The following is a 16,125-nucleotide window of genomic DNA, read 5'->3' on the forward strand; positions in this document are numbered from 1 at the left end:
AGTGGGAGTGGAATGCAAGCAAAGGATATGAGGGTGTTGTTAAACAAAGACGCTTCATCTGAGTTTCTGAACAGCCAGTTGACGAGGAAAAATGTTTTTACAATGCTTCCTTGGTGATACATGTATGTATTTCTGAAAATGTATTTTTTCCGTACTTCTCAACTTATTTCTACAGAACGTGTCCGTAATATGGAGATAAATTATACCTATAAGAGACAGAAAAGACTGTCCGTGTCCGTACTAGAGAGTGTCCGCTTTAGAGAGGTTTGTCAAAATGGTTTTTTCCTATTACAGTGTTTGGGGATTACAAAATATGTCCGTTATGAGAGGTGTCGGCTTTACAGAGGTTTCACTGTATACTGTTTATGCTTACTCTTGATCTTCCAAATTTGAAAAATCGGATGGATACACTTGTGAAACACGAAAGGTCTTATTTTACATATCAAATATCTACACACAATTTCTTTCGCTTATGTCCACTCCTTCCGCCACCAGACGCCTCGGTCCACCCAAAAGTTTTTTCTTTGCAGGAAAATACGAAACACGTATTCCTTCATCTTACCTCTATAATATTTGAGTACAGTTTTATTCAATTCGGTCCACTTGTTTTTGCCTTTTGGGCGTCAATTTTCCAAACTTTGTGTGGGGGCCTATTCTCCTTTACCGTTTTTCCACAGCAAATAAAACAACGCATTAGTTATTTTTCTCATATTGTCACTACACAAAATTTCGTTGCAATTCTTTATGTTCTGTAGGCACTTTGGCATACTGTTATTAGCACTTTTGATATTTCGTGATCAAAGATTTGGAGGGGTCTGTGGCCCACCTAACCGTTTTTTTTTTCAGGAAAATACGAAACCAGTATTCCCTCATTTTATGTCTACAATATCTGTGTACAATTTCATTCACTTCTGTCCACTTGTTATTACCTTTCTGGCGTCAACTCTCAAAATTTTGGGTCTGGTTTATCGCCCCATGAAACAACTTTACCGCAGAAAATAAAAATACACGTATTAGATTATTTTATGTGTAGTATATAGCTACCAAATTTTATCAAAATCGGAGTGTTACACTTGGGAAGTGTTACTTGTCAGTCATTGCAGAACTATTTTCCTTGTTTTTCCATCAATAAGAAATTGCCTGACAAGTAAAGGGTCCAAATGGATGAATCGAGTTGCGGGATGAGACTTAGTGCGACTGATAGAGGATATGGAAATATGTATATGTGCAAAGTTATAAGGGCTGAATGCCATAAGAAACGGAGGTGGGTCAAAATTGATGGGAGGAGGGCTATGCTATGTTATTGAAATACATCAAATAAACTATTGAATCATGAAAATAGTGAAAGATATACAATGCAAACAGTGATAGTTTCTCATATTGGCAGAAGAAGAATGGGCAGAGTAGATCGCAAACCTCTGGCGGCACCTTCAAATCCGCCATTTTGAAGTCTGTGATAATTTTGGAAATGGAAAGGTAGTGATGTGGTATATCAGTTAGGGCCAGCATGTTCTCAAAAGTCAATTATGAACTTTAGTGATCGGTATCTGTACTTAGTTGTTAGATTTAGGATAATTTTCATAATTATTTACGAAAATCTAGGAGACTGATACTCGTATGTTGAAAGTTTGGACTATCACGAAAACACATGTAAGTTGAACATGTCCAAAGCCAAGAAAACTAACCTCGGAATTTGATATCCAAGTTGTATATTATTATATTTCACTGTCGAATATCAAATTTCACTGTTAGTTTTCTTGGTTTGTAGATATGAGTTATTTTTTGTCCATAATACGACTAATAATGCTAAAACACTCACAAATCAAATTTAGTTCGTACCTTTAGCATGTCTTACAATCAACGTTCAATTGTAGTTCTTAGCCTTTCAAAATTATGAGCCTCAGAGACTCCTTCTTTCTTACAAATATTAGTATCAATAATATAACCTATTGAAAAATTATCTTAACGTAACCCACCGACAAACTGTAAGCAACCCCTGTAAAATGAAATGAAGTATTTCATTTTAACGAACCACGATTATGCTCTTTAGGCTAAGGGAGACAATGATTAACGCAAGTGAATGTTGATGGAAGATATGATGGAATGAGGATGTGGAAGGAAATTGAAGTATCCCCAGAAAACCCACACACGATACGATGGTGTCCACCACAAAGTTTCTTGGCTGAGGATCGAACCAGAGGCCTCACGTACCAGAAACAAGTGTTTACCACTGAGTCACCGTGTCCTCCCCCAATCCCTAAGAGACACGGGCATCCAGTTAAGAATAACTGACATAGAAAAACGTACTTACCATTTTCTCACAAAGGAAACTCCACGAATCCCACATTCTGACCGTTTGTACTTCTTGTATGTTGGTTTATCACGAACATTATTTAGTATATCGATACATCTGTCAGAATAATAGTGTTTCCTCCAAAGTAGGGGCAGGTGACTTAGTGATAGAGCCCTTACTTCTGGTGCGGGATGGACCTCGTTCGATCCCAGACTTAAAGTCTGTGGCGCATACCATCGTACCCGTGAGATTTCTCGGAATTATCCTGTTTTCTCCTACATTCTCATTTCACGAATTATTTCTCAAAAATTAGCTTCCATCTATTACCTCTCTTTATTATTGGATCGGATTTCAGTTTAGCATCCCTTGGGTAGCAAAATTACATGAGATATGGAGCTACGGATTAACGTGAGATCCGAAATGCTTGCGCTCCCGCCGCGAATCGGAGCCGGGTCTCCTATGCGAAAGTCGCAGACGCTACCCAATATCTATGCGTGATCTCTCTGTCTTCATTAGCCTAGAATGCATAACATTTAAACTTTATGGACTTCATACAATTTCAGTTCCTCCTCGATAGCCAATTCTATACTGAAACAAAGTAGGTCAATCAAATGTGTCCATCTTCCCTTTTTTATAATCTTAATGATGTTCTTCTAACTTTGATCATGTTCTAAGATTTCTGTCAGTTGAAATATCGTATTTAATTGTAGTTAACTTGCCTCGGTCAATGTTTCATAAAATATCCCCATAATTCTTCAATTTCTTTGAGGTGACCTTTGTGCTGCTCCTGTACCATATCAAGTTGTGCATTAATGGAAGCCATGGCTAAAAATAATATACATTTCCTTTCCCCCGACTTCGATCCGATATTTTGTTCTCGAGTTATTGCTGTTTTGAGCATTTTCCGGCTGGTTTTTGGCTGGTCATAGCGCCAAAAGGAAGCATTTGTGCACCCAGGTTGTCTTATCATGGTGTCAGGAATCAGCTCCCAAACGTTGTCAGTGTTGTTTTGAAACACGCTCTATATTTCTATTATGTTTCTGATTAACTTTTCTTTGCTAATCTATTTCCAGTATTCCCAAAATAAACCAAAAGTGAACTAAATTCACTAAATCGCCTACCCCCTATGCTTTCTTCTTGTATAGTACTTATTATATATTTATATTGTAGTTGACAAAGATTGCCAATATTGATTGAAATATCTGGTTAAAATACTAGTAGAGGAATTCCCTCTTCAGTACAGAAATTCCCTCCTTGTATCCTACCTCAATTTTAGGCGAGATGGGATTAAGTAAGATTGGAATTTCCATCTCGCCTAAAATGATAGGCATTCTTCTCTTGGAGATATAAGTGGCTGATAAATCGTTAGGTTAAGTGGGATTAGGCTAGATAGGATGGAATCATCTGAAAAGTAGGGGGACGGTAGGTAGCGGCATGACGTCACGCCGTACCCCATGCCTATCTTTGTCCATTGGAAATGCTTAGGAAGTGGGGGGTCGCCGTACCCAGGTTTTTGGAGGCGGGGATTGGACCCCCCGCGTTCCCACGCACTTTTACCCCTGCTGCTAATATTAACTGCTGTGAGGACTAACGAAAAATGTTATGTGATAATAATAATAATAATAATAATAATAATAATAATAATAATAATAATAATAATAATAATAATAACAAAGGATGTGAATGATAAATATATATTTTCAACTTTTATTACAATTGCTGTCTCTTCTCGTGAATCTGGTTATATTGGTTTTGTAAGGAATAAAGAGGCTTCAAACAACAATATGATTTGTATAAAAGAAAAAAGCCTTATCAGTTGTATTACAAACTGACAACTGACCTTCTGTCTGTTTTTTAAACACAATGTTACGAGGCACAGAAGCCACCTCGCCTGCGGTGTGCTTGCTTTTTTGCCTCAGGCAGCTTCAGTACTAAAATTAAGACTTTCATTCTGTCAATTTATGTGTAGCTATCAGTCAGTCACACAGGTTCTTTGCAACGCTGAATTTTACAAGAAAGGTTTTGTTCATCGGATAGGAAGCGAAGCCCATCGTACGTTGTAATCCCTTCCCCTCTTTTGCACACTGTGTGAAATTTAACTTGTATACTGTAGTAAGTTACAGAAAAGAGAATACTATTTTTTTTAAAAAATGACATTGAATAAGATTGATCATTATTACAATATATTCAAGATGAAAAATATTCATTTAACAGACGTCGCACTTTAATGTCTGCACTGAAATTCCCATAATGTGTTTTCTTCTTTTCTAATATGAGCTCCGAGCTTCTTCGTGGCTAAGTGGTTAGCGTACGCGCCTTTGGCGTGAGAGACCCAAGTTCGATTCCGGTGAGAGCTCATGTAGTACGGATTTCACGATTAATCAGTAGGTCCAATCTCATATAGCCTCGCTGCTGAAAGGGACGACAAAATCAACTCAACTCATATTCAGCTCCATAGAAGATCTAACTCCGAGGGGAATTTTGTCCCTGGAAAACAACCCAAAATCATCAACGGTACGAAATATGTCTGCAATGCAAGATGTCAATCATTTCCAACTCTATGCTCTGTGACCTAGTTTGCTTTTCACGTTTTCAGTAAACTAGACAGACAAAAGGAAGAATAGAGGCTTTCTTCCAGAAAATTGTGTTCGAGGGTGGGGGGTCACACAGGCCCGTATCCATGGGGAGTCTATGGTGAAGGGCTCACCCTAAATTTTTACATGAGAATGATTTTTGAGCATTAAAGTAGTCAGCCATTAGGATTTTTTTTGTTTTAGGACGATACTAGATTCGACTACTGGTGTAAGCTCAACTTTCAGTCCTATGTCATTTGCAGGTCTCGTTTCATACAGTTTCGTTGAAAAACCTCTAAACATGTGCTATGACTAGTATGCGAACTAAAGTTTTTTTTAGCAAAAAAGAGAAATTTCTTGCTTTAGACTCTGCCCTGTAATCCAGTTTTTCTGGAGGCGAGATAGTATGGTTGGGAACGGCCAATCAGATTCAAGCTCCGAACCCACATTAAAAAGATCCTCCTTTATAACCTTGATGTTCTTTAAGAACGAAAAATTAAAATATACGGATAGCTCCAGTAATAGATATTATGGGAAAGCAATTTAAAAAATAGGTGGTTTTGAAATAGAGAAAGGACAATACCTGAGCTTCATTAGTATTACTAGCATATATTACCCGCTTTGCTAAGTTGAAATGAAAATTTAAAAGCACAACTCCGTATTTCATGTGTTTAGTACCCGTGAAATATGCTGTTTTCGTTTTTAATGGCATCGATTTAAACAGCATCGGAAAGATCATTGAATATCTCGGCGACCCCAAAAATCATGGATTCGACACCAATAATGGTCATTTTCGGTCATTTATATGTATATTTCCTCCTCCCCCATGTTGCGGGCCATGGCATCGAAAATGTTACTGTTCATCTCAGCGACCCCCCACAAATGTGGATTCAGCACTAATTATCGGTCATTTTCTATTATTTTTAAATATCTCTTCCTCCTCTCCCCCAAGTTGTGAGGTTGAATTTGAATTTAAACGGGATCGAAAGTACCACTGTTCATCTAAGCGACCCAGAAAGCTATAAATTTGACCCTGATAGTGGCCATTATCGATCATTTTATATATCACTCTCTCCCCTTCCCGCAACTGGCGGAACTGATTTTGCATTTAAACCGGATCGAAAATGTCACAGTTCATCGGAATGAACCCGAAAATTATGGATTAGGCACTAATATTGGTCATTTTTGATTATTATTATATACAGCTCCCCCTCCCCCGTGCTGCGGGAGACAGAATCACAATTGTCACTATTAATCTCAGCTACTCCTGAAACTATTGACTCGACACTAATATTACTCAGTTTCGATCATTTTTAAATGTTTATACACCTCTCTTCCATTGTACCTCCCTTCCCAACTATTAGGGCTGAACTTGGATTGAAACAGCATCAGAAGTGTCACTGTTTGTCTCATCGGGCCCGAAAACTATGAATTCAACACTAATATCGGTCATTTTTGATCATTTTTAAATTTCTCTCCCTCTCGCCCTCCCCTATTTTGCTTTATCAAAGTGAATAGCCTAAAGTAATCCTTGCCCCTATGCTCACGTATGTTGAAAATTTGATTTAGATCGGTCGGGTGGTTCAAGAGTGATGAAGTCACAAAGGCAGTCATATTTATTTATTTTTTTACATATATCTCCCCCTCCCCTTCCCTACATTGGCTCGTCAAAGTGAAACGATAAAAAAAAAACAACCAAGACCGGACCCTCATATTTGTTGAAAATTAGATGGAGATTGGTTGGGTGGTTCAAAAGTTATTATGCTTTATTAATTTCTATTTATATGTCCCCCTCCCCGCCCCCTAGGATGTACCGTTAAAGTGAAATTACAAAAATGTTTCGAGATCCAAACCTCACATATCTTGAAAGTTTGATTGCGATCGGTCGGATATTCAAGATATAGTTCAAGAGTTATTAAGTGACAAAAATAGTCACTTTCAGTTTTATATAAATTGATTTTTATATAACTCCCCTCCTGCTCCGCCCCCACGTTGCTCCGTTAAATTAAAATTACAAAAACGATTGAGGCGTGAGCCTGAGCCTCATGTATGTTGAAAATTTGATCAAGATCGGTCGAGTGGTTCTGAAGTTATTTAGTTTTATTTATTTTTAATCAAATCAAAGTGAATAGCCTTTAAACAGCCCAGCCGTAAAACTCTTCCATGTTACAAATTTGATCAAGATCGGTGGGGCGGTTCGGGAGATTTAGAGTCACAAACATATTGTTTCTCAATTATATATATATTAGTAGTGACGAATCTAGATATTTTCCTATGGGGGCAACATTGTGCCCTGGCCCCCAACATGGAGGAGGAGGAAATATACATATAAATGACCGAAAATGACCATTATTGGTGTCGAATCCATGATTTTTGGGGTCGCCGAGATGATCAATGATCTTTCCGATGCTGTTTAAATCGATGCAATTAAAAACGAAAACAGCATATTTCATGGGTACTAAACACATGAAATACGGAGTTGTGCTTTTAAATTTTCATTTCAACTTAGCAAAGCGGGTAATATATGCTAGTAATACTAATAAAGCTCAGGTATTGTCCTTTCTCTATTTCAAAACCACCTATTTTTTAAATTGCTTTCCCATAATATCTTTTACTGGAGCTATCCGTATATTTTAATTTTTCGTTCTTAAAGAACATCAAGGTTATAAAGGAGGATCTTTTTAATGTGGGTTCGGAACTTGAATCTGATTGGCCGTTCCCAACCATACTATCTCGCCTCCAGAAAAACTGGATTACAGCGCAGTCTAAAGCAAGAAATTTCTTTTTTTTGCTAAAAAAAAACTTTAGTTCGCATACTAGTCATAGCACATGTTTAGAGGTTTTTCAACGAATCTATATGAAACGAGACCTGCAAATGACATAGGATTGAAAGTTGAGCTTACACCAGTAGTCGAATCTAGTATCATCCTAAAACAAAAAAAAATCCTAATGGCTGACTACTTTAATGCTCAAAAATCATTCTCATGTAAAAATTTAGGGAGAGCCCTTCACCATAGACTCCCCATGGATACGGGCCTGTGTGACCCCCCACCCTCGAACACAATTTTCTGGAAGAAAGCCTCTATTCTTCCTTTTGTCTGTCTAGTTTACTGAAAACATGAAAAGCAAACTAGGTCACAGAGCATAGAGTTGGAAATGATTGACATCTTGCATTGCAGACATTTCGTACCGTTGATGATTTTGGGAGGTTTTCCAGGGACAAAATTCCCCTCGTAGTTATATCTCCTATCAGAGATGGAATGGGTCAGTTGGTCAAGTTTTCAGAGTGGGTCAGTGGGTCGTGGGTCAACAGCATGTGACCCACCACCCACCATGACCCACTGTGACCCACCACCCACCGTGACCCACTGTGACCCACCACAACTATGACACATTGCGACCCACCACCCACCGTGACCCACTGTGACCCACCACCCACTGCGACCCACCGACTCAGTATGGTCTACCGACCCTCCCTGCTCACTGCATTGTAGACAGTATCTTCTGGAGACTGGTAAATTTGTCTCCGTTTTACTCTCAAGACCTTCATTTCCCTTCCTTTTCCACTTGTTTCTGTCTACTTACCTGAGATGAGTATATCTAACCAAGTGAAAAAAGAACTTCAGGCACTTTTGGATATTGATATTTTTAATAGTAATAATAGCAATAGGACTTGCACTACAACTTGCCTTTCGAGACCAGTACCGTACGTAGCGTAGCAGTAGCGTTCGAGACCCCCAGGACCCACCCCCTTGCGTACGTCCCTGCTTGAGACCTTTGATATTTTAGAGCTAGGTACTAGAAAAAATACATTTTTGAATCACTGTAATATATAAATTATTATGTAAAAAATTGAATGTAACTATGTGTGCCTGATCATCACGGTCAAATTGCATAGTCAAATGAAATTACTTTTGGTAGTCAAATGAAATTACTTATAGTTAGGTCTTAATCCAAACTGGGATGTTATATTGCTTTTATTATAATGCAATAATAATATCCTAAGGAGGTAGTGAGTATCCGAATTTTTGCGAAAAAAATGAGTATCTCGCAAGCTGTTAAACTTATGGAGCTGAAATTCAGTGTATTAACTGTTTATTGAAAATAAACAGAATGTGTCCTAGCATTTTCTAAATTCTCCTTTATGTGGGGGGAGGGCACTTTCTATATATGGAAAATTGGTAGTGAGTTGTTTTGTAAAAATGATCGAAAACGATCGATGTTATTTAAGAAAAAAAATTAGAAACAAAAAATATAGTGCTTGGCTTCATATATCACTTGCTTTCTGCTATAATAATTGCTGAAGCTTATGTTTATTATATGGAGCGCTTACAGTACAGGGCAATCAACTCATAAAGTTGTTAGAAAAATAGGCATCAAATTTGTACTGTAAGCTTAATTACAGGGAAATTATATGTTTGGATTGTATGCATAATTGTATGGAAAATTTTATACTTTTTTCCCTTTACGTTGGTCTACTTACTTTGATTTGGAACTCTGAAATTTCATCCTTTCCTTCCACTGAAAAGTATTGATAATTCAACAAGGAAATACTTATACTATGATAATTTAATTGAAATTCCTCGTAATTTGGCACATGGCAAACAGCAGTGTGGTAATTGAAGTTGAAGAAGGAGCGAAAGAAATTCCCATCACCTCTGAACACTTTCCAGGAACCTCGTTCCCTTTCGCTTTCTAGACGGGGGGAGGGGGGACTTGGTAAGGGCATCAAACCTTCATTTGTAATTACAAAAATTAAATTTATAAACAAATAAGAAATAATCAGTTTATCAGGCTTTAATTGATAATTTATTCACAAGATTCCCTATCAAAGGCGTGGTAGATGAAGTTTCTGTTCTACATGGGTCGACATTGCCAACTGACATGGTCGATGTGGAAAAGATGTTGTATGGTGATATAGAGATGATACTTTTTTCTGAGTATTTCAAACCTGACCAAGAAAAATCGTTATCAGACTTAAGTCTAACAAGTAGATTGTCGATGAGAAGTTGCAGAAATCGCGTAGAAGTATTACCAATTTCCACGACAGAGTGGGAATGGGTATTTCCCCTTATGAATTTACAGATGACTGATATTAGAAATAACCAAATGCTCAAACATTGTCTAACTTGTTGTTCATCAATGTTAATGGCCCACCGCTAGACATGATCAAAGTAGACGAGCTAGTTATTTCTTGGCTGAAGGATGGACATCATTCCACTGCGGATGGTTTACCGCCAAAAAGTTACCAACAGGAAATAAATCCAATTTCAGATTTGTTTTAAGGTGGAATATTACGAGTTACGGAAAATGTATACTTGTACTACTAATGGCTTATTTGTGTTATTCAACTTTGTACCTAATTTTTAGTAAGTCTCTTCTTTGCTTTAGGTAAACTACTTTGAATAAATATTCATAATAATTGCTATTATCCATATTTGTAACTTAAATTTAACGTGGTGTTTTAATGATTACACAAATTACAATTATGAGCATACTTTATGGAAACACTCTCACATAGGGTACCCGAGCACCTTGATACCCTATGAACAACTGATTTTTTTCAAGTCTTTTGTGAGAAAAATACTGTGAACTGAGAAACCATAACCTTTTCCATATTGTACAGGGCTATTTTCCTGCGAATAGAAGTTTCTTGTGGAATGCGTTCAGAAATTAACACTTGCAAGAATACTCTCTTAGTACAAGTATATTTTAGGCACACACTAATTTCCCCCACCTCGAACTGTTTCAATTTCCTTACTGACAAACACTTCACCATTTTATATCATAAAGGTCAGTTCCACCGTTATTGTAACAGAGTGGTACTTGAGCGATTGACTAGAAATTCAAACTCCGATTAATGACAATTTCACAGTCTTGTCTTTATTACAAGTGTAAACTCTTTAGTCAGTTCATAAAAGGCCGTGGGTCGTGTTCAGACTTGATGACGATTGATGTTGGTGAGTCAGAGTAGGTCAAAGTGGATGAGAGTGGTTCATTGTGGGAGGTGGGTCACGGTGGGTCAGAGTGGGTCATGGTGGGTGGTGGGTCATGATGGGTCACAGTGGATTACGATGGGTGGTAGGTCGTGGGTCACATTGGGTCTCGGTGGGTCATGGTGGGTGGTGGGTCAGTGGGTCGTGGGTCAAGTTTTAATTGATCCACGCCAACTCTGTCTCCTATGGTGCTGAATATGAGTTGAGTTGATTTTGTCGTCCCTTTCAGCAGCGAGGCTATATGAGATTGGACCTACTGATTAATCGTGAAATCCGTACTACACGAGCTCTCACCGGAATCGAACTTGGGTCTCTCACGCCAAAGGCGCGTACGCTAACCACTTAGCCACGAAGAAGCTCGGAGCTCATATTAGAAAAGAAGAAAACACATTATGGGAATTTCAGTGCAGACAACTAAGAACGACGACTGTTAAATTAATATTTTTCATCTTTAATATATTGTAATAATGTTCAATTTTATTCAGTAATGTCATTTTTTAAAAAAAATATCATTCTCTTTTCTGTAACTTACTACAGTATACAAGTTAAATTTCACACAGTGTGCAAAAGAGGGGAAGGGATTACAACGTACGATGGGCTTCGCTTCCTATCCGATGAACAAAACCTTTCTTGTAAAATTCAGCGTTGCAAAGAACCTGTGTGACTGACTGATAGCTACACATAAATTGACAGAATGAAAGTCTTAATTTTAGTACTGAAGCTGCCTGAGGCAAAAAAGCAAGCACACTGCAGGCGTGGTGGCTTCTGTGCCTCGTAACATTGTGTTTAAAAAAAACAGACAGAAGGTCAGTTGTCAGTTTGTAATACAACTGATAAGGCTTTTTTCTTTTATACAAATCATATTGTTGTTTGAAGCCTCTTTATTCCTTACAAAACCAATATAACCAGATTCACGAGAAGAGACAGCAATTGTAATAAAAGTTGAAAATATATATTTATCATTCACATCCTTTGTTATTATTATTATTATTATTATTATTATTATTATTATTATTATTATTATCACATAACATTTTTCGTTAGTCCTCACAGCAGTTAATATTAGCAGCAGGGGTAAAAGTGCATGGGAACGCGGGGGACCCAATCCCCGCCTCCAAAAACCTGGGTACGGCGACCCCCCACTTCCTAAGCATTTGCAATGGACAAAGATAGGCATGGGGTACGGCGTGACGTCATGCCGCTACCTACCGTCCTCCTACCTTTTAGATGATTCCATCCTATCTAGTCTAATCCCACTTAGCCTAACGATTTATCAGCCACTTATATATCCAAGAGAAGAATGCCTATCATTTTAGGCGAGATGGAAATTCCCATCTTACTTAATCCCATCTCGCCTAAAATTGCGGTAGGATTCAAGGAGGGAATTTCTTAACTGAAGAGAGAATTCCTCTACTAGCATTTTAACCAGATATTTCAATCAATATTGGCAATCTCTGTCAACTACAATATAAATACATAATAAGTACTATACAAGAAGAAAGCATAGGGGGTAGGCGATTTAGTGAATTTAGTTCACTTTTGTTTTATTTTGGGAACACTGGAAATAGATTGGCAAGGAGAAGCTAATCAGAAACAGGATAGAAATATAGAGCGTGTTTCAAAACAACACTGGCAACGTTTGGGAGCTGATTCCTGACACCATGATAAGACAACCTGGGTGCACAAATGCTTCCTTTTGGCCAGCCAAAAACCAGCCGCAAAAATGATCAAAACAGCAATAACTCGACAACGAAATGTCGGATCGAAGTCGGGGGAAAGGAAATGTATATTATTTTTATCCATGGCTTCCATTAATGCACAACTCGATATGGTACAGGAGCAGCACAAAGGTCACCTCAAAGAAATTGAAGAATTATGGGGATATTTTATGAAACATTGACCGAGACAAGTTAACTACAATTAAATACGATATTTCAACTAACAGAAATCTTAGAACATGATCAAAGTTACAAGAACATCATTAAGATTATAAAAAAGGGAAAATGGACACTTTGATTGACCTACTTTGTCTCAGTATAGAATTGGCTATCGAGGAGGAACTGAAATTGTATGAAGTCCATAAAGTTTAAATGTTATGCATTCTAGGCTAATGAAGACAGAGAGATCACGCATGGATATTGGGTAGCCTTCTGCGACTTTCGCATAGGAGACCCGGCTCCGATTCGCGGCGGGAGCGCAAGCATTTCGGATCTCACGTTAATCCGTAGCTCCATATCTCATGTAATTTTGCTAACCAAGGGATGCTAAACTGAAATCCGATCCAATAATAAAGAGAGGTAATAGATGGAAGCTAATTTTTGAGAAATAATTCGTGAAATGAGAATGTAGGAGAAAACAGGATAATTCCGAGAAATCTCACGGGTGCGATTGTATGCGCCACAGACTTTAAGTCTGGGATCGAACGAGGTCCATCCCGCACCAGAAATAAGCGCTCTATCACTAAGTCACCTGCCCCTACTTTGGAGGAAACACTATTATTCTGACAGATGTATCGATATGCTAAATAATGTTTGTGATAAACCAACATACAAGAAGTACAAACGGTCAGAATGTGGGATTCGTTTAGTTTCCTTTGTGAGAAAATGGTAAGTACGTTTTTTTATGTCAGTTATTCTTAACTGGATGCCCGCGTCTCTTAGGGATTGGGGGACGACACGGTGACTCAGTGGTAAACACTTGTTTCTGGTACGTGGGGCCTCTGGTTCGATCCTCAGCCAAGAAACTTTGTGGTGGACACCATCGTATCGTGTGTGGGTTTTCTCGGGATACTTCAATTTCCTTCCACATCCTCATTCCATCATATCTTCCATCAACATTCACTTGCGTTAATCATTGTCTCCCTTAGCCTAAAGAGCATAATCGTGGTTCGTTAAAATGAAATACTTCATTTCATTTTACAGGGGTTGCTTACAGTTTGTCGGTGGGTTACGTTAAGATAATTTTTCAATAGGTTATACTATTGATACTAATATTTGTAAGAAAGAAGGAGTCTCTGAGGCTCATAATTTTGAAAGGCTAAGAACTACAATTGAACGTTGATTTTAAGACATGCTAAAGGTATGAACCAAATTTGATTTGTGAGTCTTTTAGCATTATTAGTCGTATTATGGACAAAAAATAACTCATATCTATAAACCAAGAAAACTAAGAGTGAAATTTGATATTCGACAGTGAAATATAATAATATACAACTTGGATATCAAATTCCGAGGTTAGTTTTCTTGGCTTTGGACATGTTCAACTTACATGTGTTTTCGTGATAGTCCAAACTTTCAATATACGAGTATCAGTCTCCTAGATTTTCGTAAATAATTATGAAGATTATCTTAAATCTAACAACTAAGTACAGATACCGATCACTAAACTTCTTAATTGAGTTTTGAGAACATGGTGACCTTAACTGATATATCACATCACTACTTTCCATTTCCAAAATTATCACAGACTTCAAAATGGCGGATTTGAAGGTGCCGCCAGAGGTTCGTGATCTACTCTGCCCATTCTTCTTCTCTCAATATGAGAAACTATCACTGTTTGCATTGTATATCTTTCACTATTTTCATGATTCAATAGTTTATATGATGTATTTCAATAACATAGCATAGCCCTCTTCCCATCAATTTTGACCCACCTCAGTTTCTTATGGCGTTCAGCCCTTATAACTTTGCACATATACATATTTCCATATCCTCTATCAGTCGCACTAAGTCTCATCCCGCAACTCGATTCATCCATTTGGACCCTTTACTTGTCAGTCAATTTCTTATTGATGAAAAAACAAGGAAAATAGTTCTACAGTGACTGACAAGTAACACTTCCAAAGTGTAACACTCCGATTTTGATAAAAGTTGGTAGATAGATACTACACATAAAATAAACTAATACGACGCCCAAAAGGCAAAAACAAGTGGACCGAAGTGAATGAAACTGTGCTCAAATATTATAGAGGTAAAATGAAGGATAACGTGTTTCGTATTTTCCTGCAAAGAAAAAACTTTTGGGTGGACCGAGGCGTCTGGTGGCGGAAGGAGTGGACATAAGCGAAAGAAATTGTGTGTAGATATTTGATATGTAAAATAAGACCTTTCGTGTTTCACAAGTGTATCCATCCGATTTTTCAAATTTGGTAGATCAACAGTAAGCACAAAGAGTATATAAATAGTATTTTATAATATTTCGGGAGGCACCTTTAACGCTTACAATGTTTTAGTTATCAATTGTTTGGAGGGCTCCGTGCCCCACCCAACCATCTTTTTTTCCAGGAAAATACGAAACTCGTATTCCCTTATTTTGTGTGCAAAATATCTGTGCATAATTTCATTCACTTCGGTTCACTTGTTCTTGCCTTTCGGGCGTAAACTTTCAAAATTTTGGGTGATAGTTGTGCCCTATAAAACTGTTTTTCCGCAGAAAATAAAAACCCGTATTCATTTATTTCTTGCGTGTTGTCAACACTTAAAGTTTCCCTGCAATTCTTCATGTCCTTTACACATTTGACCTAGTGTTACTAACACTTTTCATATTTCGTGGGGTCCGTGAACCACCCAACCGTTCTTTTTAATGAAAATACGAAACCCGTACCCTCATTTTATGTCTGCAATATCTGTTCACAATTCCATTTAGTTCGGTTAACTTCTATCTGATTTTCGGGCGTCAACTTTAAAATTTTCGGTGCAAGCTTTTGCCTGCTAAAACAGCAGTAAATTAAAAAAAAACTCATATTCGTCTATTTTTCGCGTATTGTCCATACACAAACTTTTGTTGCAATTCGTGATGTCCTTTACGCACATCTGACATACTGACACTATCACTTTTGATATTTCTTCATCAAATGTTTGGATGGTTCCGAGTCCCACCCAACCGTTTGTTCCAGGAAAATACGAAACCCGTATTCCTTAATTAGATGTCTGCAATATCGTTTCGCAATTTCATTCGCTTCGGTCCACTTCAACTTGCCTTTCAGGCATAAAATTTCAACATTTTGGGTGGGAGCTTTTGCTCCCGAAAATCGTTTTTCCACAGAATATGAAAACAGAATTGATCAAGGTTTGGAGGGGTCTGTGCACTACCTAACAGTCTTTTCCAGGTAAATACGGAACCCGTATACGCACATTTTATGTCTACAATATGTGTGCAAAATTTCATTCATTTTGGTTCATTTCTTATCTTTCGAGCGTAAATTTTCAAAAGTTTGGGGTGGTTTCTTTTGCCCCCTTAAACCGTTTTTCAGCAGAAAATAAAA

Source organism: Thermobia domestica, chromosome 12 (assembly GCF_964235325.1).
Source record: "Thermobia domestica chromosome 12, izTheDome1.hap1.1, whole genome shotgun sequence".
Lineage (NCBI taxonomy): Eukaryota > Metazoa > Arthropoda > Insecta > Zygentoma > Lepismatidae > Thermobia > Thermobia domestica.